Source organism: Symphalangus syndactylus, chromosome 9 (assembly GCF_028878055.3).
Source record: "Symphalangus syndactylus isolate Jambi chromosome 9, NHGRI_mSymSyn1-v2.1_pri, whole genome shotgun sequence".
Taxonomy (NCBI): Eukaryota; Metazoa; Chordata; class Mammalia; order Primates; family Hylobatidae; genus Symphalangus; species Symphalangus syndactylus.
Window position 1 is genome coordinate 64488227 of NC_072431.2, and position 22657 is coordinate 64510883.

Consider the following 22657-nt stretch of genomic DNA (forward strand, 5'->3'; position numbering starts at 1 on the left):
AACATGGTGAAACCCTATTTCTACTAAACTTACAAAAATTAGTTAGGCATGGTGGTGCATGCCTGTAATCTCAGCCACTCGGGAGGCTGAGGCAGGCAGGAGAATCACTTGAACCCAGGAGGTGGAGGTGGCAGTGAGCTGTAATCGTGCCACTGCACTCCAGCCTGGGTGACAGAGTGAGACTCTGTCTCAAAAAACAACAAACAAACAAACAAACAACCTCTCACCTGCTGACCAAAAGAGAGAATGCAGTTTCATTCTCATATCCTGGGGCTGTAACATCCCTTCCTCATTTTTTCCTTGAGGACCCAGGCTCCCTGGCGACTTGCTTTCAATTCCTAGGATTTCCACAGGGGAAGCAGAATCAACCTCCAGACTCCTGCTGCAGGAGATAGTGAGGTCACATGTGGAGCAGGGGAGTTCTTTGCAAGTATCTCCAAGGAGACATTTAAAGGCCATCCCCTAATTGCACTGTGAAGCTTGCAGCAGGTGGAATTCCCGACTTTCGCCAGAGGATGGCACTGTGGGTGTTTCCAAGAAGGAGCTGAGCTTTTTTTTTTTTTTTTTTTTTTTTTAAAGCCATTTCCAAATGGCAGTAACAGCTGCACTTCAAACCCTGCAGGGAACATTAGAAAATGTTAACCCCCGTTTGGGTGGGGAAGCAGGGACTGGAGGTGGATCTGGGGATCATGACTGCGGAGGCCAGTCCTGGAGGAAGGGCAGGAGCTAGAGAAGTGCCAAAAAGGAGCGAGAAAAGGAAACTACAGGGTAACCTAGCTGTGGCTGGGGACTAGCATCTTTCTCTGGTGGAGGTTGAGCAAGGACAAGAGCCCTAGCTGGTGGGAATTCGTTTTCCAGAGTCGAATTCAACCTGGGAAAAATAGCGGGGTGCAGCGTATACGTGTGTCATTTGCCAACTTTCTCCGTCTGTACCCACATTGGACCGGTCATTTAAAATGTGTATTTCATCTCCTCTTGAGAGCCAACACCAAGTCTTGTTCATCTTCCAGTTTTCCATCATGCCTGGCAGGTACTAGACCCTTCATTAATAGTTGTTGGATGAATGATTGATTGAATGGAAAAAATGCATCTTAGATTTGGGATGGGAAAGTGATGTTTTCTTCCAAGAGTAAAAAAGTTGGGCAATTCATGTGTCTTCCTGTATTTCTTTCCAGATTACAGCCGTCATTATCACAATCACTGAGATACCAAGCCCTTGACTATTTGCCGAGGACTTTCATTCATCCTGGTCTGTCCACCTGTTCATTCTTCCTAATTCTGTTACATCCTTATTAATCTCCCATCTGTAGCAACTCATCTTTTTCATGTGCTTTTTTGAATTAGAGTGATTTAGGTACACACTGCCTCTTTCAACTAGATGAGCTATGTGAGGGCAACACTTTACATCACCCGAGTGAGTTTACAGCCACACGGCACTTAATCCTGTGCGGGCTCTTTAAGGAAGATATTATTGGGGCAGCTTGTATTTTCCAAAAATGGCCACACTGATCTTACCCCATCCCATGCCCTTCTTATGATGTGACACTGACATTCTCCATTGAGAGGCTGGGGTCTACATTTCCTTCCTTTGAAGGAATGGGCTTTTTTTTTTTTTTTTTTCTTGAGACAGGCTTTCACTCTGTTGCCCAGGCTGAAGTGTAGTGGCACGATCACAGCTCACTGCAGCCTGGACGTCCCGAGCTCAAGTGATCCTCCTACTTCAGTCTCCCGAGTAGCTGGGACTACAGGCACGTGCCACCATTTCTGGCTAATTTTTGTATTTTTTTTTTTTTTTTTGTAGAGACGAGGTTTCATCATGTTGCTCTGGCTGTTCTGGAACTCCTGAGCTCAACTGATCCACCTGCCTCTGCCTCACAAAGTGCTGGGATTACAAGCATGAGCCACTGCACCTGGCCTGGATGGACTTTTTAATGGCCTAGTTAATAGAAAGCTGCAAAACGGAAGGCAGTGTGATTTCTTTTTTTTCTTTTTTCTCTTTTTTGAGATGGAGTCTCACTCTGTTGCCCCGGCTGGAGTGCAGTAGCATGATCTCGGCTCACTGCAACCTATACCTCCCGGATTCAAGTGATTCTCATGCCTCAGCCTCCTGAGTAGCTGGGATTTCAGGCGCATACCACCACGCCCAGCTATTTTTTTTTTTTTAGTAGAGATGGGGTTTCACCATGTTGGCCAGGCTGGTCTCGAACTCATGACCTCAGGTGATCCACCCACTTTGGCCACCCAAAGTGCTGGGATTACAGGCGTGAGCTACTGTGCCCAGCCGCAGGGTGATTTCTGAGGCTGTGTCACCTACGGTGGCGAAGCTTCCTCAGCCTCTCTGTCAGGACACGTGTCTTTGAAACACTAAGAAGCCTCCGTGCAGAAGGGGTCACAAGGAGAGACCATGTAGAGACAGGGCAATCTGCTGGAGAAGCCCCAGCTGTTCTAGCCTCAGCTGTTAAAATCCTCCAGCTAAGGCCCCAGACACCGTGAGGCAGGTATAAACCACTCCCCTTCTGCTCTGTCTTAATTCCTGACCCACAGAATCTGTGAGCCTAAGAAATGGGTGTTTTACACTGCTCAGTTTGGAGTGATTCATGATATAGCCATAACTGCAAAACTTCATTATCCCCCTCCCATTTCTTCTAGGTGAGAAAACTGAGGCTTAGCAAGCAGTTGGGCTGGCCCTCGGATTCCTCTTTCTTGACTTCCAGCCCAGTGTATTTTCCAGAGTCCTGTGCATGTCCTGATGTTGGCTTTAATTGCCAAGCTGAGCCAAAGACATGGTGGATTCTATTCGGGGGTCACTTGAGGCTGGGGGACATCTTTGGTTTTGTTCATATATCAGCAAAACAGGAATGCAGGCTTTGGGATCTATCTGAGCTTTTATTTATTTTTTTTAGAGACAAGGTCTTGCTCTATCACCCAGGCTGGAGGGCAATGGTGTGATCTTAGATCACTGCAGCCTTCAACTCCTGGGCTCAAGCGATCCTCCTGCATAAGCCTTCCGAGTACTGGGACTACACGTGCACACCACTATGTCCTGCTAATTTTTGTATATATGTATATTTTTTGGTAGAGATGATGTCTTGCTGTGTTGCCCAGGCTGGTCTTGGACTCCTGGCCTCCATCAATCCTCCCACCCCCGCCTCCCAAAGTGCTGGGATTATAGGCATAAGCCACCACGCCTGGCCAGGAGTGGAGCTTATAGTTCAGGGTTATGCTCCAGGGCAACTTGTAATTACTGTTTTGAGACCGGCAGCCTCATGAGCATCCGCTAGTGGAAGGACTCTCTGAAAGCTGCCCATCTATCCCTGCAAACCTACTAGCTTCTAGCTCTAGAAGAGTCCTGGTCTAATCATAGCTATTAGGCTGGGGTTAATTGATGCTATTATCTTCACGACGGGCCATATTTGAGGGTGAGGCTAAGAGGCCACGAGAGCAGGTAAAATCAAACAAACCACAACATTGCTTCTATTTTATTAGTGGTCTTATAAAAATCATCATTGCTATCCATTTGTCTGAGCCATCAACACCCCTTTTAGGAGCCTCCCTGAGACTGACTAATCATCTTGTGGTCTGGCAAGCTGGAGGTGGTCTTGCCAGTAGGATGTTTTCATCAAAGTGGATTTTCCGGATAACCAGCATTTTCTGGTTGGAGGGCCACAGCCTCTCCCCTGCAGGTGTGGATAAGAAGCTGGTAGGTGCCTCTCCTCTGAGATGAACGGTGATGTCTCATTCTGGGCTTGGGAATAGTTGACAATGAGACTTTCCATGGCAACACAGGAAGCCTGATTCTCAATGTCAATTTCAGCATCCTTGGGAATCAGACCACAGGCAGCCTTCACAAACCCTATGGCCATTGAGAGCTTTGTGGCAGTGAGTCCTGTAGTATAGGTTCCTGGATAAGCCATCTTTCCCAAGTCCATTGTGGACCCCCAGTCGTGGGGTAGTGGACAAGAGGATGCTAGCATGCATAAAGCAATAATGTAATTCTGGCAATGGCTATGGTGTGTTACCATATGGTGTGTTATGGTGTGTTACCATATGGTGTGATGGCCGTGACCTTGTTTGCATGGTCACAGCGATGTGGTTGTCATTTATGGAGGCCGCAATGCCTGTGACTTATGTTGATTGTAATGCTGAGATGCTGGAAATTGTTGTGTTGTTTGAGTGTGCCATCATTGCAGTGTCGGGTTTTATAGAGGCTGTAATGTTGTGTCCTAACGCAGGTGGGCTCTGATAACATTGTGGCAAATATTATGTTGTTATACTCTGTGTTAGCGGTGTTAGGGAAATCATTCCAGTTCTGTCTGAATAGTACAACCTACTGCTTCTCAGACGTTTTTTATTTTAAATTTTAGAGACAGGCTCTATTGCTCGGCTGGAGTACAGTGGCACCATCATAGCGCACTGCAGCCTCCATCTCCTGGGCTCAAGGGATCCTCCTGCCTCAGCCTCTCGAGTAGCTGGGACTACAGGTGCATGCCACCACACCCGGCTAATTTAAAAATTTTCTGTAGAGACGAGGTCTTGCTATGTTGCCCAGGCTAGTTTCAAATTCCTGGCCTCAAGCAACCCTCCTGCCTCTGCCTCCCTAAGTGCTGGGAGTACAGGCATGAACAACCATACTTGGCCATTCTCATACTTGAAGGTGCATTCCAGTGACCTGGGAATCTTATTAAGTTGTAGCTTCTTATTCAGCAGGTCTAGCATAACGGGGGAGAGCCTGCATTTTCAACAAGCTCCTAGTGAGGCCAAAGCTGTTGGCCTACAGACCCCACTTGGAGAAGCACGGCTTGTTTAGACCAGCGCTACCCAGAAGAACTTTCTGCAATGACGGCAATATTCCATTTCTGCCCTGTCCAATATGGTAGCCGCTAGCCACACAGGGCTCTGGAGCACTTGAGATGAGGCTAGTGAGGCTGAGGAACTGACTTTCAAGTTTTGTTTACTGTTTACTACTTTAAATTTAAATAGCCACACAAAGCGGCTGTCTTATTGGACAGTACAGCTCTAGACTTTCTAGTGATTCTCAAACTTTAGCACGTGTCAGAATCACCTAAAAGTCTTAAAACACAGTCTGGGGCCGGGTGCGGTGGCTCATGCCTGTAATCCCAGCACATTGAGAGACTGAGGTGGGTAGATCACCTGAGGGTGGGAGTTGAGACCAGCCTGACCAACATGGAGAAATCCCATTTTTACTAAAAATACAAAATTAGCCTAGTCTGGTGGCGCATGTCTGTAATCCCAGCTACTCGGGAGGCTGAGGCAGGAGAATCACTTGAACCCAGGAGATGGAGGTTGCGGTGAGCTGAGATCGCGCCATTGTACTCCAGCCTGGGCAACAAGAGCAAAACTCCGTCTCAAAACAAACAACAAAAAAACACAGACTACTGGGCTCCATCCCCAGGAAGTCTGAATCGGGGTCTGAGAATTTGCATCTCTCTCTTTTTTTTTAGTTTAAATTTTTATTTTTTTTTGTTTGGAGGTGGGATCTTATTCTGTTGCCTGGGCTGGAGTGCAGCTGGAATGATCATGGCTCACTGCAGCCTCAAATTCCTAGGCTCAAGTAATTCTCCTGCCTGGGCCTCCTGAGCAGCTGGAACTACAGGCATGCACCACCACACCTGGCTAGCTTTTTTTTGTTGTTTTTTGTTTTTAACATTTTTATTTTGTAGAGACTGGGTCTCACTTTGTTGCCCAGGTTGGTCTTAAACTCCTGGCCTCACGTTATCTTCCTGCCTTGGCCTCAAGTTATCTTCCTGCCTCTGGGATTACTGGGGGCCAGAATTTGCATCTCTAGTGGGTTCCCAGGTGATGCTGATGCTGTGCGTCTGAGAACCATGTCACCTGGTAATCTCCCCATCCCTGAACACATCTGAATACTGGCTGCAGGAGGACAAAATTATGGTTTGATATGAACTTACCTCTAACAACAGGATATGAGCTGGAGTCCACTGAGGAAGAGTTTGTGGAAGGTTCAGGAAGGACCATTATTTTGAAGCAAAGTAGAGAGAGTGCTAATTAAGGCTGGTCTCTGTAAACTCACAGACCTAGCAGGAAAGGACCTTCGAGGCCATCTGGTTTGCACTCCCAGTTTACAGATGGGGAAACTGAGGTCCAGCCAAGAGTAGTTGGTGTGAAAGGTGGTGGTGAAATGTGCCACCTGCCCCCAGCATAGAACTTGAATTTCCGGATTCCTCACCAAGGGTGGGCGCTGCTATTCCACGCTGCCTCTGCACTGGACCGGAGATGAGATACAGACTCTGCTTGGAGAAGCAAGGCTTGTACAGACCGGCACTACCCAAAAGAAACTTCTGCACAGGACGGGCTGGGACAGGGTAGCATAGGAGGGCCGGAGGTGACACTCAGACTTTGCAGGTGTCACATGCAGAGTAAGGAAGGACTCACTTCAGGGATGAGGCAGAGTCTCCGATGCCCAGTTCTCCACCACAAAAAAGAGAAGCTGGTAGCTGTGGATGCCACCTTGGGTCCAGTCCTCACCACCCAGAGGCTCCGACCCTGTGATTTTTCTCCTCCTTTCCTATCTCTGGGTGATTTGATTGACAGTTAGCAGCTTTGATTAAAAAAGAAAAAAAAACAGAAACCTGGGGAAAGATGGAAACATTTGATGGAAATGTTCTTTTGAGGGTCTTATGTAACATTTCAATAATCTATGCTGCCCCTGTTCCCCATGCTCAACATGCAAGGACAGGTATACCACGGCGACATGAAATTGCTGCCATTTATCAAACACCTGCCGTGTGCCAGACATGGGATCAAGTCCTTCATATTCCCGAACACATTAAAACTTCACAAAAAGCCTACGAGGTAGATGCTGTTATCATTTTTTTTAAAAGATGGAGAAATGAAGGCCCAGAGTGATGAAATAGCCAGCTCAGGTCATATAGCTGGTAAATGGAAGAATGAAGACTTGAATACAGTCTGCCTTGTGCCAAATTCTGGGTGTTTTTAAAATTGTGCCAAGAGGGTGTACCCTGGGAGGTGCCATGAGCTTTTCATCTTGCCTTTGTGGGGCTGGGGCTTCTGTACATTGCTGCTCTCCAGACATGGCCCCTGTCTGTCCCAGTCCTGCCTAGCACCCAGGAATGAAGGCAAGACACCAGAAGATTGGACCTCAGCCCATTCCTGAGGCATTGAGTCACATGTGGTGTGCATCAGAATGATTTTGGCTATAAGTCATGGAGACCTGAATTGAAAGAAGAAGAGATAGTGACTGGCTCATGCCCTAGGGAAGCTCAAGGGAGAGGAATATGGTTTTCAAGTATGGTTCAATCTAGGGTTTCATCGACTAATCATCAGGACTTTTTCATTTCCTGGTTCTTTTTCTCTGGGTGGTTTTCATTCTCAGACAGACTTTCTCCCCATGCATTGGCAAGAATGACCTTCAACAGCTATTGACCTACATTGTCCTTGAAGCTGGGTAATCCCAGTGAAAGAGTGCACCCCCCCCCGATATGGTTTGGATCTGTGTCCCCACCCTAATCTCATGTTGAGATGTAATCCCCAGTGCTGGAGGTGAGGCCTGGTGGGAGGTGACTGGATCAGAGGGGTGGGTTTCTCATGAATGGGTTGACACCATCCTCGGTGCTGTTCTTGTGATAGGGAGTGAGTGAGTTTTCATGAGATCTGGATGTTTAAAAGTATGTAGCACCTTCTCCTCCCAACCTGGCTGTTCCAGCCATGTGACATCATGGCTTCCTTTTTGACTTCTGCCATGATTGTAAGTTTACTGAGACCTTCTGGAAACTGAGCAGATGCCAGAATCATGTTTCCTGTACAGCCTCCTGAACTGTGAACCAATTAAGCCTCTTTTCTTTATAAATCACCCAGTCTCAGGTATTTACAGCAATATGGGAATGGACTAATACACCCCACCACCCCCACCAACAACTCTAGCCAAAATCCCAGGAATGGCTCTCATTGGTTCAGCTTGGTTCATGTGACCCTCCACCGACCAATTATTGCAGCAAGGGGATGGGGTAGTCTAATTATGTAGATCCAAATCTCATAACTGTCCCTAAATATGCAGATGGGATCTGTCCCATTTGGGTGCTTCTTTTTTTTTTTTGAAATAGTGTTTCTTTCTGTCACCCAGGCTGGAGTGCAATGGTGTGGTCTCTGCTCACTGCGATCTCCACCTCCTGGGTTCCAGCGATTCACCTGCCTCAGCCTCCTGAGTAGCTGGGATTACAGGTGACTGCCACTATGCCCAGCTAATTTTTTAATTTTATTTTTAGTAGAGATGGGGTTTCACCATGTTGGCCAGGCTGGTCTTGAACTCCTGACCTCAAGTGATCCACCCGCCTCACCCTCTGAAAGTGCTGGGATTACAGTTGTGAGCCACTGTGCCTGGCTTCACGGGTGCATCTTTGAAAGCAGGATATAGTCTATTATCAGAAGAATGCATAATTAAAAAAAACCCTGCAGCTACCACCATCTGCTAAACTAGTCTACACAGTACATTGCATACACCTTCCCTGCCAATGGAGTAGTCTAAAACTAGATTGTCCTACGGATAGTGCTAATTCTGAATGATTTTTGAACATCAGCTCCCTATTTAACCTTTGTTATGGACTGCAGGTTTGTGTTCCTCCAAAACCCTATGTTGAAGCCCTAACTCCCAATGTCACAGTATTTGCACATAGACTTTTTGGGAGACCTTAGGTTCAGATGAGGTCATGAGGGTAGGGCTCCCATGATGGAATTAGTGTCCTTATAAGAATAGGAAGAGACCCAGAGCCTTCTCTCTCTGCCATGTGAGGACACAGTGAGAAAGTGGCCATCTACAAAGCCAGGAAGAGAGCCTTCACCTGAACCCACTATTGACCACCGAATTTGAACTTCCCAGCCTCCAGAGCTATGAGAAATGAATGTCTGTTGTTTCAGCCACCCAATCTGGAAATTTACAAATTAGGCAGCCTGTGGTATTTTGTTAGGGCAACCTGGGCTGAGTAAGACAAGCCCCCTAACTATACTGTGCATCCTTTGAATGCCAACACCAGCCTGATCCCACGGGGTCTGAGCTTGCTGCACCCCATGGAGCTGGTCACATGGACTGTGGGCTCCTGGTAGAGTGAGGAGAATCTTAATCTCCTAGCTTCCCGGCTTCTCCTCTAGGTGCTCTTCATAGCTGTTACTCTTTTTTTTTTTTTTTTTTAACTTTTATTTTAAGTTTAGGGTTACAAGCGCAGATTTGTTACACAGGTAAACTTGTGTTATGGGGGTTTCTTGTACAGATTATTTTGTCACCCAGGTATTAAGCCTAGTATATGTTAGTTATTTTTCCTGATCCTCTCCCTCCTCCCACCCTCCACCCTCCAGTAGGCCTCAGTGTATGTTGTTCCCCTCCATATGTCCATGTGTTCTCATCATTTAGTTCCCACTTATAAGTGAGAACATGCAGTATTTGGTTTTCCGTTCTTGTGTTAGTTTGCTAAGGATAATGGCCTCCAGCTCCATCCATGTTCCTGCAAAGGACATGATCTCATTCTGTTTTATGGTTGCATCGTATTCCATGTTGTATATGTACCACATTTTCTTTAGTCTATCATTGATGGGTTGATTCCATGTCTTTGCTATTGTGAATAGTGCCGCAATGAATGTACGTGTGCACGTGTCTTCATGGTAGAATGATTTATATTCCTTTGGGTATATACCTAGTAATGAGATTGCTGGGTCCAATAGTGTTTCTGTCTTTAGGTCTTTGAGGAATCACCACACTGTCCACAATGGTTGAACTAATTTACACTCCCACCAACAGTGTATAAGCATTCCTTTTTCTCTACAACCTCACCAGCATCTGTTATTTTTTGACTTTTTAGTAATAGCCAGTTTTGACTGGTGTGAGATGGTATCTCATTGTGGTTTTGATCTGCATTTCTCTAATGATCAGTGATGTTGAGATTTTTTTTCACATGATTATTGGCCGCTTGTGGCTGTCACCCTTACTCTGCCACTCTCCCAACTCCATTATCCCCTGAGTCTGTCCAGCAAGTGAGACCACTTCCAGCCATACATTATCAGGGAGATGGTCATTTAACAAACCAGTTCTTTTTTTCTTTTTCTTTTTTCTTTTCTTTTCTTTTCTTTTCTTTTCTTCTTTCTTTCTTTCTTTTTTTTTTTTTTGAGACAGAGTCTCACTGTGTCGCCTAGGCTGGAGTGGAGTGGCACAATCTCAGCTCACTTTAACCTCCACTTGCCTCATGGGTTCAAGCGCCTCTCGAGTAGCTGGGATTACAGGCGCACGCCACCACACCTAGCTAATTTTTGTATTTTTAGTAGAGACAGAGTTTCACCATATTGGGTCAGGCTGGTCTCAGACTCTTGATCTCAGATGATCCATCTGCCTCAGCCTCCCAAAGTGCTGGGATTACAGGCATGAGCCACCATGCCTGGCCCAGTCCTTCACTTTTTAAAGCACCTGGGTAACATCTGGTTCCTTGAATGTATCCCTGTGTTGTTCAGAAGCAGGAAGTGGCTACTCTGCCCTGGAAGATCCAGAATTGGCAATCTATTCGTTTGTTCCTGCATTTGCTTGTTTTTCCAAGCAGGGATTATCCCTGGGCCCTGCCAGCCTGCCAGATGGCATGGACCCACTGGGGACAAGCCAGACTTCCTGATGATTTTTTGGATCTTAGCTCTCGGGCTGCTCCGCCACCGAGACCAACCTCTGTGATGAGGTTCCGGAACCCTGGGCCTGCCCTAATACCTGCTCACACTCTTCCTTTCTTCTTCCTCTCCCCTGATCAGCATGACCTTGGTCCTGTGTGCCCTGATGTAAACTGCCCTGTTTTAGGATGAGGATTAGCAGCCCATGGGGAATGCAAAAGAAGTGAAGACTCGACCAGGAAAGAATTGGCAAGAAAGCACACCAAGCCCCCAATTCAGTGATCTCAATAGGAAGAAAGAAAGGGATATTGGGAAATGTCAGGTAAGTTAGGACAGGATCCTGGGGAAAAGGGCTCTCTTGGGAATCTTAACAATACATACATTACATGCATTTAAGTGTCTTATTGAAAGGAAGAGGCTTTCCGTCAATGCACCTAAAACTCTAATTCTTTGACTCTCTCCAGCTGCATAGTTGAAAGTGCTTGGGTATTTTAAGTTTAGCCCTCTGACAACTTTTTTTTTTTTTTTTTTTTTTTTAAGATGGAGTCTTGCACTGTTGCCCAGGCTGGAGTGCAGTGGCGTGATCTTGGCTCACTGCAACCTCTGCCTCCCGGGTTCAAGCACTTTTCCTAACTCAGCCTCCAGAGTAGCTGGGATTATGGGTGCCTGCCACCACGCCCAGCTCATTTTTGTATTTTTAATAGAGACAGGGTCTCGCCATGTTGGCCAGGCTGGTCTCAAACTCTTTAGTTCAAGTGATCCGCTTGCCTCGGCCTCCCAATGTGTTAGGGCTATAGGTGTGAACCACTGCTTCTGGCTCTTCCTGACATATTTTAAGTTCTGCATAAAGCAAACTTGCCCACCCTGTGCCCAGGATGGCTTTGAATGTGGCCCAACACAGATTCATAAACTTTCTTAAAATATTATGAGGTTTTTCTTTGCAATTTTTAATTTTTTTAGCTCATTACCTATTGTTAGTGTTAATGTATTTTATGTGTGGCCCAAGACAATCCTTCTTCTTCCAGTGTGGCGGAGGGAAGCCAAAAGATTGGACACCCCTGACCTAAAGGTTTCTCCATCCACAGTGAACTAACCTACTTGGATGTGTAAATAGACACTTACTCTTTGTCAATCACTGAGTTTTGGCCAATCAGAGGCAGCCACCTGTTCAAACCAGGTTCCAGTAGGGCAAACCCCGAGCTGTAACCAATCAGCTGTTTCTGCACTTCACTTCTGTTTTCCAGACCTTACTTTCCTTTTTCTGTCCGTAAATCTTTTCCTGCCATGTGGCTGATCAGGGGAGCTGCTGGATTTGCAATCATTCTTTGCTTGATTAAACTCTATTTAGGCCAGCTGTGGTGGCTCAGGCCTGTAATCCCAGCACTTTGGGAGGCCGAGGAGGGCGGATCATGAGGTTAGGAGTTCAAGACCAGCCTGATCAACATGGTGAAACCCCGTCTTTTCGAGACCAGCCTGATCAACATGGTGAAACTCCGTCTCTACTAAAAATACAAAAAAAAAAAAAAAATTAGCCGGGCATGGTGGCATGGACCTGTAATCCCAGCTACTCAGGAGGCTGGGGCAGGAGAATCGCTTGAACCTGGGAGGCAGAAGCTGCAGTGAACTGAGATTGCGCCACTGCACTCCAGCCTGGGTGACAGAGCGAGACTCCATCTCAAGAAAACCAAAAACCAAAAAACTGTGTTTAATGTAATTTGTCAAAAGTTTTTTTTTCATAAGTGTCACTACCCAGATGAGGCAAAATGTCTCCTCCGTGCCAGACACGAAGCTGCATGTGTGTCATCCTGTTGACTTTAGTTCTCATTGTCACATTATCCAAAAAGTTCGAACAACCGCTAAGTGGCAGAGATGGGATTTGAACTCAGGTCTTCCTGATTCCCAAGGCAAAGATGTCATTTTCACAAACACCATGATGGAGGAAGACCTTGAGGGACCCAGGACAAGGAAGGCTTGGGGACATGAGTCATTCACTGAGTATGACAGAAGGAGGAAGCATTTAGGCAAAGGCATGGAGGTCAGGTGAGAGGGGACCCCCACAGAACTGCCACAGTGGGTAGGTTGAGAAGGGAGGTGAGAGGTAGGCACTTGGGTTTGGGACTGGGGAGTTTTGATTTGATACAACGGGCTGGGTTGCTGGGAGCCTGGGAAGGTTCCTGAAAAGAAAGTGCTGGGTCAGAAATGACATTTGAGAAAGACTGTCATTTGCCATTGGGTGCAAGGCAATGTTTCAGCGAAAGGAAAGGGCAGAGAGGTGTGTTAAGAGGAAATTCTGGGCCGGGCGCAATGGCTCATGCCTGTAATCCCAGCACTTTGGGAGGCTGAGGCGGTGGATCATTTGAGATCAGGAGTTCCAGACAGGCCTGGCCAACATGGTGAAACCCTGTCTCTACTAAAAATACAAAAATTAGCCAGGCGTAGTGGCGGGCGCCTGTAATCTCGGCTACTCGGGAGGCTGAGGCAGGAGAATCGCTTGAACCCGGGAGGTGGAGGTTGCAGTGAGCAGAGATCGTGCCACTGCACTCCAGCCTGGGTGACAGAGTGAAACTCCGTCTCAAAAAAAAAAAAAAAAAAAAAGAAATTTTGTGTGCTGTGTTGATTCTCTGATGAGTCCTGAGTTTACTGACATGGAAAAGTGGCTTTGTCCTTAGCCTCCTTCTTGTTGGTCTCTGGGAGGGACCTGGAGACCCCAAAGACAGCATGTTCCCTTCTCCCTCTGCCTAAGGGGACTGTGGTAGTTGGGCCACACATTTCTTTGATTTTGCCTGGAAAACGGGGAAAAGTCCTTGCGGGCCTGGCTGTGCTTCTGCACAAGTATTTATGAGCTGTGAGACTGAAGATCGTAAGGCTCGTATATTTTGCTTTTTACAAAAGCCAATAACTAAAGAAAATGTTTTCTCCATCAGAGAAACTTCAAAGATCCTAGAGAAGAATGCACTAAAACTTATGGAAAGGCGGCATTGCACACATCTTGAATATAGGCACCAGAGAATGTCCTGAAGCCAGGCGGGCCCCTTCACAGTTTAAGGATTTCTTTGTTTTTCTTCATCGCTCGCAATCAAATGCAGCACTGAAGCTGTTAGGCATTTGGCTGTGGCCATCTGCAGGGCAGCCCTGCCAGCCAGATTCCTTTTCATCCAGAGGAGAAGGCTTACAGAGGTGGGAACAATTGAAAACATCTCCTCATTTAAAAACATAAAAATTTAAAACCTCTCTGCTGCCGTTGAGGGGCAAGTTGGCTTCACGATCCTCTGCACTGAGCATAAGGGAGTTATTTAGGGCAATTACGCAGAAAGGCGGAGAGTGGTGATATCCCAGGAGCCTGGGCCTGCAGTTACTCGTTGGATTGAGTTGGCTGAGTTAGTTGAGCTTGCCGAGCCTCACTTTTATCACCCATTAATTGGGATAATATTTGCCCAGACTGTTCACAGGGCCGTTGAGAAGATCAAAGGACATTATGTTGGAATATGGGAGTCAGTGTATGTGTGAGTGTATATGTGTGTTTGTGTGTATTCACATTCTTGCTTTAAAGAGAGGATGAGCTGGGCACAGTGGCTCATGCCTCTAATCTCAGCACTTTGGGAGTCTGAGGCAGGAGGATCACTCAAGGCCAGGAGTTTGAGACCTGCCTGGGCAACATAGCAAGACCCCATCTCTTAGAAAAATTAGCTAGGCATGGTGGTGCTTGCCTGTAATCCCAACACTTTGGGAGTTTGAGGCAGAAGATAGCTTGAAGTGAGGAGACTGAGGTTGCAGTGAGCTATGATGGTGTCACTGCACTCCAGCCTGGAAGACAGAGCAAGACCCTGTCTCTAAAAAGTAAATAAATAAAGAGGGAGGATTTCTGTTTTCACCAGGAATTGACTTCCTCTCAAGGGAGACGGGAGGCTTGTCTGCTGGGCCAGGGCCTGGCAGCCATGCGTGGAGGTTTCTCAGCAAGTCCGTGAGTGCTCAGTGTGCACTCTCTGCTCCAGCCCCACCATCCGGATGGATCCTGCCAGCCCTAGTGAACATCATCACACAGCCGGCTGTGAGACTCCTAGGATGTGGGGTCTGCAGACCGTAGCAAGCCTTCGTGTGATGATCCCAAGGTGGAAGGTGGAAGGCTCCCTGCTCCCCTGTGCCTTGGAGGTGACTGGGCACTTGCCTAGCATGTGTTCTACAGCTTTTAAAAAATTTTATTTTATTTTAAGTTCTGGGATCCATGTGCAGAACGTGCAGGTATATTACATAGGTGTACGTGTGCCATGGTGGTTTGCAGTACCTAGCAACCCATTATGTAGGTTTTAAGCCCTGCATGCATTAGCTATTAGTCCTGATGCTCTCCTTCCCCTTGTCTCTCACCGACAGACCCTGGTGTGTGATGTTCACCTCCCTGTGTCCGTGTGTTCTCATCATTCAGCTCCCACTTATGAGTGAGAACATACAGTGCTTGGTTTTCTGTTCCTGTGTTAGTTTGCTGAGGATAATGGCTTCCAGCTTCGTCTATGTCCCTGTGAAGGACATGATCTCATTCCTTTTTTATGGCTGCATAGTATTCCATGGTATATATGTATCACATTTTCTTTATCCAGTCTATCACTGATGGACATTTGAGTTGGTTCCATGTCTTTGCTATTGTGAATAGTGCCTACAGCTATTGTTGGCTCCCGATTGGATGTGATCTCTGCGTGGGGAGAACTGTTGAGTCTCCGGCCCAGAAAATGCTACAAGGACAGAACTTGTTTCTCACGATTTTTTATTGGATTAAAACTGAGGACCAATTTCTGGCAAAATTTGTGAACATTGAAAAGTGTGTTACTGGGCTCCTGGCTGCCTCTCCCTGCAGTCACATTTTCTACTTCCCTCCACTGCATTGAAACTGATTTCCAGAAAGACTTCAGTGCTAGTCATCTATACTTTAAAGAGAATTTGGGTTCATTCATCTCATGTCCCCAGTGGATTTGCATTTAAAGCCGGATGTTAATTGCGGAAAGAAAGCTTCAATTACCCGTTAGAAAGATTTTATTGAGAGAGGGCAGCAGGAAGGATTTCCTGACATCTCTCATATTTTGCTCCCTAAATTGCCCTCTCTGCTTCCTTAATGGAAAACCAGCCCCATCCACTGTCCCTAAGAATGCAAGGGCTTGATCCTGACACTCATCTTGTGACCCGCTCAATACCCTTTTAAAGACTGCTTTTCAAAAAACGAACAACCCCATTAAAAAGTGGGCAAAGGACATGAACAGACACTTTTCAAAAGAAGATATACATGCGGCCAACAAACATAGCAAAAATGCTGAACATCACTAACCAGTAGATAAATGCAAACCAAAACCACAATGAGATACCATCTCACAACAGTCAGAATGACTGTTATTGAAAAGTCAAGTCCAGGTGCCTTGGGTCACACCTGTAATTCCAGTACTTTGGGAGGCCAAGGCAAGAGAATAGTTTGAGCCCAGGAGTTTGAGACCAGCCTGGGCAACATGGTGAAACCTTGTCTCTACCAAAAATATAAAAATTAGCCAGGTGTGGTGGCACATGCTTGTGATCCCAGCTACTTGGGAGGCTGAGGTGGGAGGATTGTTTGAAACTGGGAGGTCAAAGCTGCAGTGAGCTGTGACTGTCACTGTACTCCAGTCTGGGCAACAAAGTGAGACCCTGTCTCAAAAAAAAAAAAACCAAAAAAACAAAAAACAAAAAGCAAAACAAAACTGGAAAAATAACATGTTGGATCAGTGCAGTGGCTGACACCTGTAATCCCAGCACTTTGGGAGGCCGAGGCGGGTGGATCACCTGAAGTCAGGAGTTCGAGACCAGCCTGCCCAACATGGCGAAACCCCGTCTCTACTAAAAATACAAAAAATTAGCTGGGTGTGGTGGTGGGTGCCTGTAATCCCAGCTACTCAGGAGGCTGAGGCAGGAGAATTGCTTGAACCTGGGAGGCAGAGGTTGCGGTGAGCCAAGATTGCGCCACTGCACTCCAGCCTGGGCAACAGAACGAGACTCCATCTCAAAAAACAAAAAACAAAAAACATGTTGGCGAGGCTGTAGAGAGAAGGGAACGTGTATACACTGCTGGTAGGAATGTAAATTAGTTCAGCCATGGTATAAAACAGTTTGGTGATTTATTAAATAATTTAAAATAGAACTACTATTCAATTCAGAAATCCCATTACTGGGTATATACCCAAAGGCATCTAAGTCATTCTACTGTAAAGACACATGTGCGTGGATGTTCATCACAGCACTATTCGCAGAAGCAAAGACACGGAATCAGTGTAAATGCCCATTAATGATAGAATGGATAAAGAAAATGTGGTCCATATAAATCATAGAATACTATGCAGCCATAAAAACTAAGGAGAGCTTGTCCTTTGCAGGAATATGGATGGAGGTGGAGGCCACTATCCTAAGTGAACTAATGCAAGAACAAAAAACCAAATACCGCATGTTCTCTTGTGTAAGTGGGAACTAAACATCGAGTACACATAGACACAAAGAAAAGAACAACAGACACGGGGCCTACTTGAGGGTGGAGGGTGGGAGAAGGGTGAGGATGAAAAGACTATCCATTGAGTGCTATGCGTATTATCTGGGTGACAAAATAATCTCTGTACCAAACTTCCATAACATGCAATTTACCCATATGACAAACCTGCACATATACTCCCTGAACCTAAAATAAAACTTAAAAAGGGACTGTTCTCAATTTTAAGGATGGGGTAATAGTTGACAATTTCAGTGTCTGTCTAAGTGAGTCTTTAGGATTCATTTGTGTGATCTACTGATCCTGAAACAAGAATATCATGGTAGCACAAAAGCCTGTAAATGGTTGAAAGTAAAAGAAAAGGAAAAGATATAATTAGTTTATCCAGAATTGTTCTTTTAAGGAAAATGGAGCGTAGACTTTGTTGAAACACCCAGTTTAATAGAAATATCCTACATTTATTGAGGGCTTCTTCTGTGCCAGGCCCCTGGGCTGAGAGCTTTGCATTTAAGTCCGATGTCCACCTTTGCAAGGGATATTATTGTCATATTTGTTTTTCAGATAAAGAAACTAAGGTTAGAAAGATAAGTAACTTGCCCAAGTCCACTCAGTTTGCAAGAAGTCAGAGGTGGGGATTATCCACCAGCCATCCATAGGATTATCTTCTTGCATTGCTGATGTGCCAGTTTAGAAGATGTTTGTCTGTGAGTAAGAGAAAATCCACTACAATAGCTACAATAACCAAGCAAGGGTTTGTTTTCCCCACATAACCAGAAACTCATGAGTGAGCAATCCATGGCTGGTTCAGGTCCTTCTCTAATTCTGCTCCATCTTCCTTAGCATGTGTCTTCCATCCTCAGGGTCACAAAGTAGCTGCTGCACCGCACTGCTTTACACTTGCATTCCAGGCAGGAAGAAGGAGGAAGAGACAAAGGAATTTCTCCTTGCTGGGCTTTGCCTTTTCAATCTGAAAGGGTTGGTTTCTCCACTAAATTTCTGTTTATATCTCCTTGTCCAAAACTCTGTCATTCCTAACTGAAAAGGAGACTGGAGATTGCATATTTTAGTTTTCCTAAATAGAAGAAGGGGAGAAACACAGGGCTTGGAATAGTTGGGGAAGGCAATCTACAGTTTTTCCTTAGTTTTTTTTTTTTTTGTGTGTGTGTCAGAGTCTCACTCTGACACCCAGGCTGGAGTGCAGTGACGCAATCTCGGCTCACTAAAATCTCCACCTCCCAGGTTCAAGTGATTCTCCTGCCTCAGCCTCCTGAGTAGCTGGGATTACAGGCACCTGCCACCATGCCCGGTTAATTTTTAGTAGAGTTGGGGTTTCACCATGTTGGCCAGGCTGGTCTCAAACTCCTGACCTCAAGTGATCCACCTGCCTCAGCCTCCCAAATTGATGGGATTACATGCGTGAGCCACTGTGATGGCCTTTTCTCAGCTTTTGACTTAAATGCTTTGCTCCAAACGTTACTGGTGGGCATGGCTAGGGCTGTGCCATAATTTTCCCTAGAGAGAGGATCCTTCTACATAACCATATTGTACTAAATAAAACCCCTGCTTCCTCAGCCCCTCCCAGGTGGTAATCTGCCTGCCTCTACTTGTAGGCTCAGCCCTGCAGTTACCCAAATTAGCCCCAGAGCACCCGAGTGTCCCACCATTGGTCTCGTGGGAGCTTAAGGTTGCATGGATCTTCTCAAGTTTAGTGTTTCTTGACCTCTTATCCATGTCAGTCCAGCTAGGATCACTGACTTCTTTGACTGGGGCAGTCAGAAGTCCTCTTTGGGGCTTGCTAGTTGCTGTGGTCACCTTGCAAAGGTGAGATGGCTACTCCCTGCCCCCAAATTTGGCTTATATATTATCAAGGCTGATGATGCCACACACACACTAAGAGAGTATGAGAGGATTTATTACTCAGGTAATAAGGCTTTCTGGAGGGAACAGGGTGTGCTCTCAAGCTGGTCTGGCAATGGCATGAGAGAGCAGGGAGAGAAGACTGTCTTGGGGTGTTATGGTAGTGTCATAGTCAGTTCAGGCAGCCATAATAGGATATCATAGACTGAATGGCTTAAACAATAAAAATTTACATAGTTCTGGAGCCCGGGAAGTCCAAGATCAGGGTGTTAGCATGGCCAGATTGTGGTGAGGGCTCTCTTCTTGGCTTGTGGGCAGCCACCTTCCTGCTGTGTCCTCATAAGACAGAGAGAGAGAGAGAGGGAGCAAGCAAGCTCTGTGGTGTCTTCTTATAAAGTCATTAATCTCATCATGGGGACCCCATCCTTATGACCTCATCTAAATGTAATCATCTCCCTAACACCCCCATCTCCAAATACCATCCCATTGGAAGTTACGCCTTCAACATATGGATTTTGGAGGGCAGAATTCGGTTCATAGCAGATGGCCTAGAGGTCAGGGCCCACAGTGAGAGTTCCCATGCATGTGGGAGTGGAGGCTTGTATGACTTAAACTTCCCACCTATGCCAATGCAGGGAGAGCCCAGGCTTTCTCATCGTCTTGCTGTGATGTGGGCAGAAGGGGAAGGAGACGTAGTGAGACTTGAAAGCTATCATCAGTCAAACATTAAAAGTGGAGTCAGCCTCGATTACACCAGTCCTCTCCCTTGGGCTTCCCTCACGTGCCCGGTCTGTGTCCTGGTGCCTGGGACTGTGAAGTTGCTTCCTGTCAACACCGAGTGTCGTCTGCTACTCATCAGTGTTCTGCCCCCTGCATGGGCTTCCTTGGACCTCCATGTACTCCTGAACTATGCTTTAGTTAGCTGTGGTCCTGGGCCCTGTCTACAGAACCCAGGTTAACTCTCCCAGAGCCAGTCATTCTACAACTGATTTGACTTTTCTCCTTTTCTTCCAGCTGTGTTGTGAGACCTCAGCATAATGCAGAACCCCATGTGGCCAAACCTTTTGGGGTGAATACCTATTTAAAGGACTGTGATCATGAGGGGTGCTGGTAATCTGCTACCTCTGTGACTTTTAGCCCTGGCCCCTCCATGAGACCTACAGCTATTTATGCCCAGAGAGAAATGGAAATAATTCATTATCCTCATCCTCATCAGAGATTTCCTGGACATCTCTTGGCAACCCTAATCCATAGCATAGCCTGGACACTCAAGCAGATAGGCGGGGTCCCGTCCCTGAAGGGACTCATGGTCAGATTGGGAGGCAAGATTTACATATGCAAAGAAATATGGAGAAAAGCAGGAAATAGTTACCAAATAACTGGGACAAAGTAATGATTTCAAGAGATCATTGAGGGTTGGCACAATAAGAGAGGCTTCCTGGGAGAGACGGGCACTTGAGCCAAGCCATGGGAGGGTGAGATATTGATAAGTACGTGTGTGACAGCAGGTGTTAGATGCCTTCGTTCCCATGTGTAGACTCCTGTTAGTGATCATGGAGGGGAGTTTGACAGTATGAGCCTGTAATATTCAGAATTCTTGGCCAGGTGCAGTGTGGCTCATGCCTATAATTCCAGCACTTTGGAAGGCCGAGGTGGGAGGATCACATGAGCTCAGGAGTTTGAGACCAGTGTGGGCAATATAGCGAGATTCCATCTCTGCTTAAAAAAAAAAAAAAAATTAGCCTGATGTGGTGGTGCACACCTGTGGCCCCAGCTACTCAGAAGGCTGAAGCAGGAGGATCACTTGAGACTGGGAGATCGAGGCTGCAGTGAGCTATGAAGGCATCATTTCACTCCAGCCTGGGTGAAGAGCAAGACCCTGTATCTAAATCAATCAATCAATCAATCAATAAATCTCTAGAATTACTCTTCTCATGAGAGAGCTTATTAGAATCACTAAGAAGGATAGAGAATAGGACTAAGATTGCTGATTCCTATTTTGTGAGCTCTTCTCCAAGGTTTTCAAACGTCTTCCTTAGCAGAAGGAGGAGAATGTTTTCTTAGGCCCTTATCCAAAATGCATCAGAGAGAAGTAACTTTTATAAACCTAACATAAATGTTAAGTTCTTTCTTATAAACCTAACATAAATGTTAAATTCTTTCTCATATTTTCCAAATGAACTAGTTTTAGACAGCTCATTTCAGTTCTTTGGGGCTCAGTTTACCCATTTGCCTAATCAGTCAGTGGCGATATGAATATCAGCAACTAATCATTGTATATCATTGCAAATTGACAAGACAGTTCTCCTTGTACAAGCTTGTTTTCCTTACTCATCATAACTCTGTGGTGTGTACTGTCTTTTTTTTTTTTTTTGAGACAAGGTCTTGCTCTGTCACCCAGGCTGGAGTGCAGTGGCACGATCTCAGCTCACTGCAACCTCCACCTCCTGGGTTCAAGTGATTCTCAAGCCTCAGCCTCCTGAGTCACTGGGATTATAGGCACCTGCCACCACGCCTGGATAATTTTTGTATTTTTTAAAGAAGAGATGGGGTTTCACCATGTTGGCCAGGCTGGTCTCAAACTCCTGACCTCAAGTGATCTGCCTGTCTCCGCCTCCCAAAGTGGTGGGATTATAGGCGTGAGCCACTGCGCCCCAACTGGTGTGTGCTACTTTTTGTATTTTATGGAAAATATTTTTAAAAATGAGGTTCAGGAAAATTTGGCACTTTTTCTAAGATTGTGTGTGCATGTGTGTGTGTGTATAAATGTGTGTAAATAAGAGCGATAACCTGAACTCAGCTCTTTTAGATATCTCTTAGAATCTTGTTGCCTCTCAAACTACAAAACAAAGACTCACACAATGCAAGCAAAGTGCATCACAAACCAAAAGCAAACCAAAACCCTTCAAGCTAAGAATTGCGGAAACACACCAGAAAATTCCTTGGTAATGTCAGAGTGTTGTGCAAAGGTGGAGGGTTATTATTACTGTCCTTTGTTTTGCAATAACTCAGCATAGGCAGAGGTCATGGTCAGGTTGACTGTACGGTGAGTGCATGGCTTACATGGTCCTCAACCTTCCCTTGAATACAACATCTCCATCCTCTGGATACTGAGGTCTTCTATCAGCTGGAGGGTACTTGACTTGGTCTTTGGATGTTGATATGTTTTTGGATAAATTCTCTCTCTCTCTGTCTCTCTCTGTCTCTCTCTCTCTCTCTCTTTCACACACACACACACACACACACAGTACTTGTTGTTTGTATTGGCCTTCAAGTTCTTGGTTGCATTATACGGCGAGCTGGAACTCTTGATAAAGGAGTTCTGTACAGTGATGACAAGAATTGATTTCCAATTTCCTGCAGAATGACTCTATCATTGCTAGTGACTCAGGCAATTTAGCTCATATTCCAGGCCTGCCTGGGGGTTATAGATCACACTGACAGCTTCCCAGTTATGCAGGAGGTGGATTTTGACAAGATGAGGAAAGGGACATTTTCAAAGAGTCTTGCACTGGGGATGGCCAGAAGGGAATGGCTGCCCCAGGGCTTTGGGCCATATGAGTGTCGTGTTGAGAGTAGACATGTCTTTGCTGTCATGGGGATGCTAGTTCATGGTCGGGCTTCCATTAGCTGCCCAGGCCAGCCTTTCTCCCCACCCCATAAACTGTCCAGTCC

At 46.0% G+C, this 22657-nt stretch overlaps 1 long non-coding RNA gene across 1 annotated transcript in view; it reads left to right on the forward strand.

The window, feature by feature from the left end:
• LOC129490553 (uncharacterized) overlaps window positions 1–22657 on the forward strand; it is a 176270-nt gene that overhangs the window by 134865 nt on the left and 18748 nt on the right. The window lies entirely within an intron of this gene.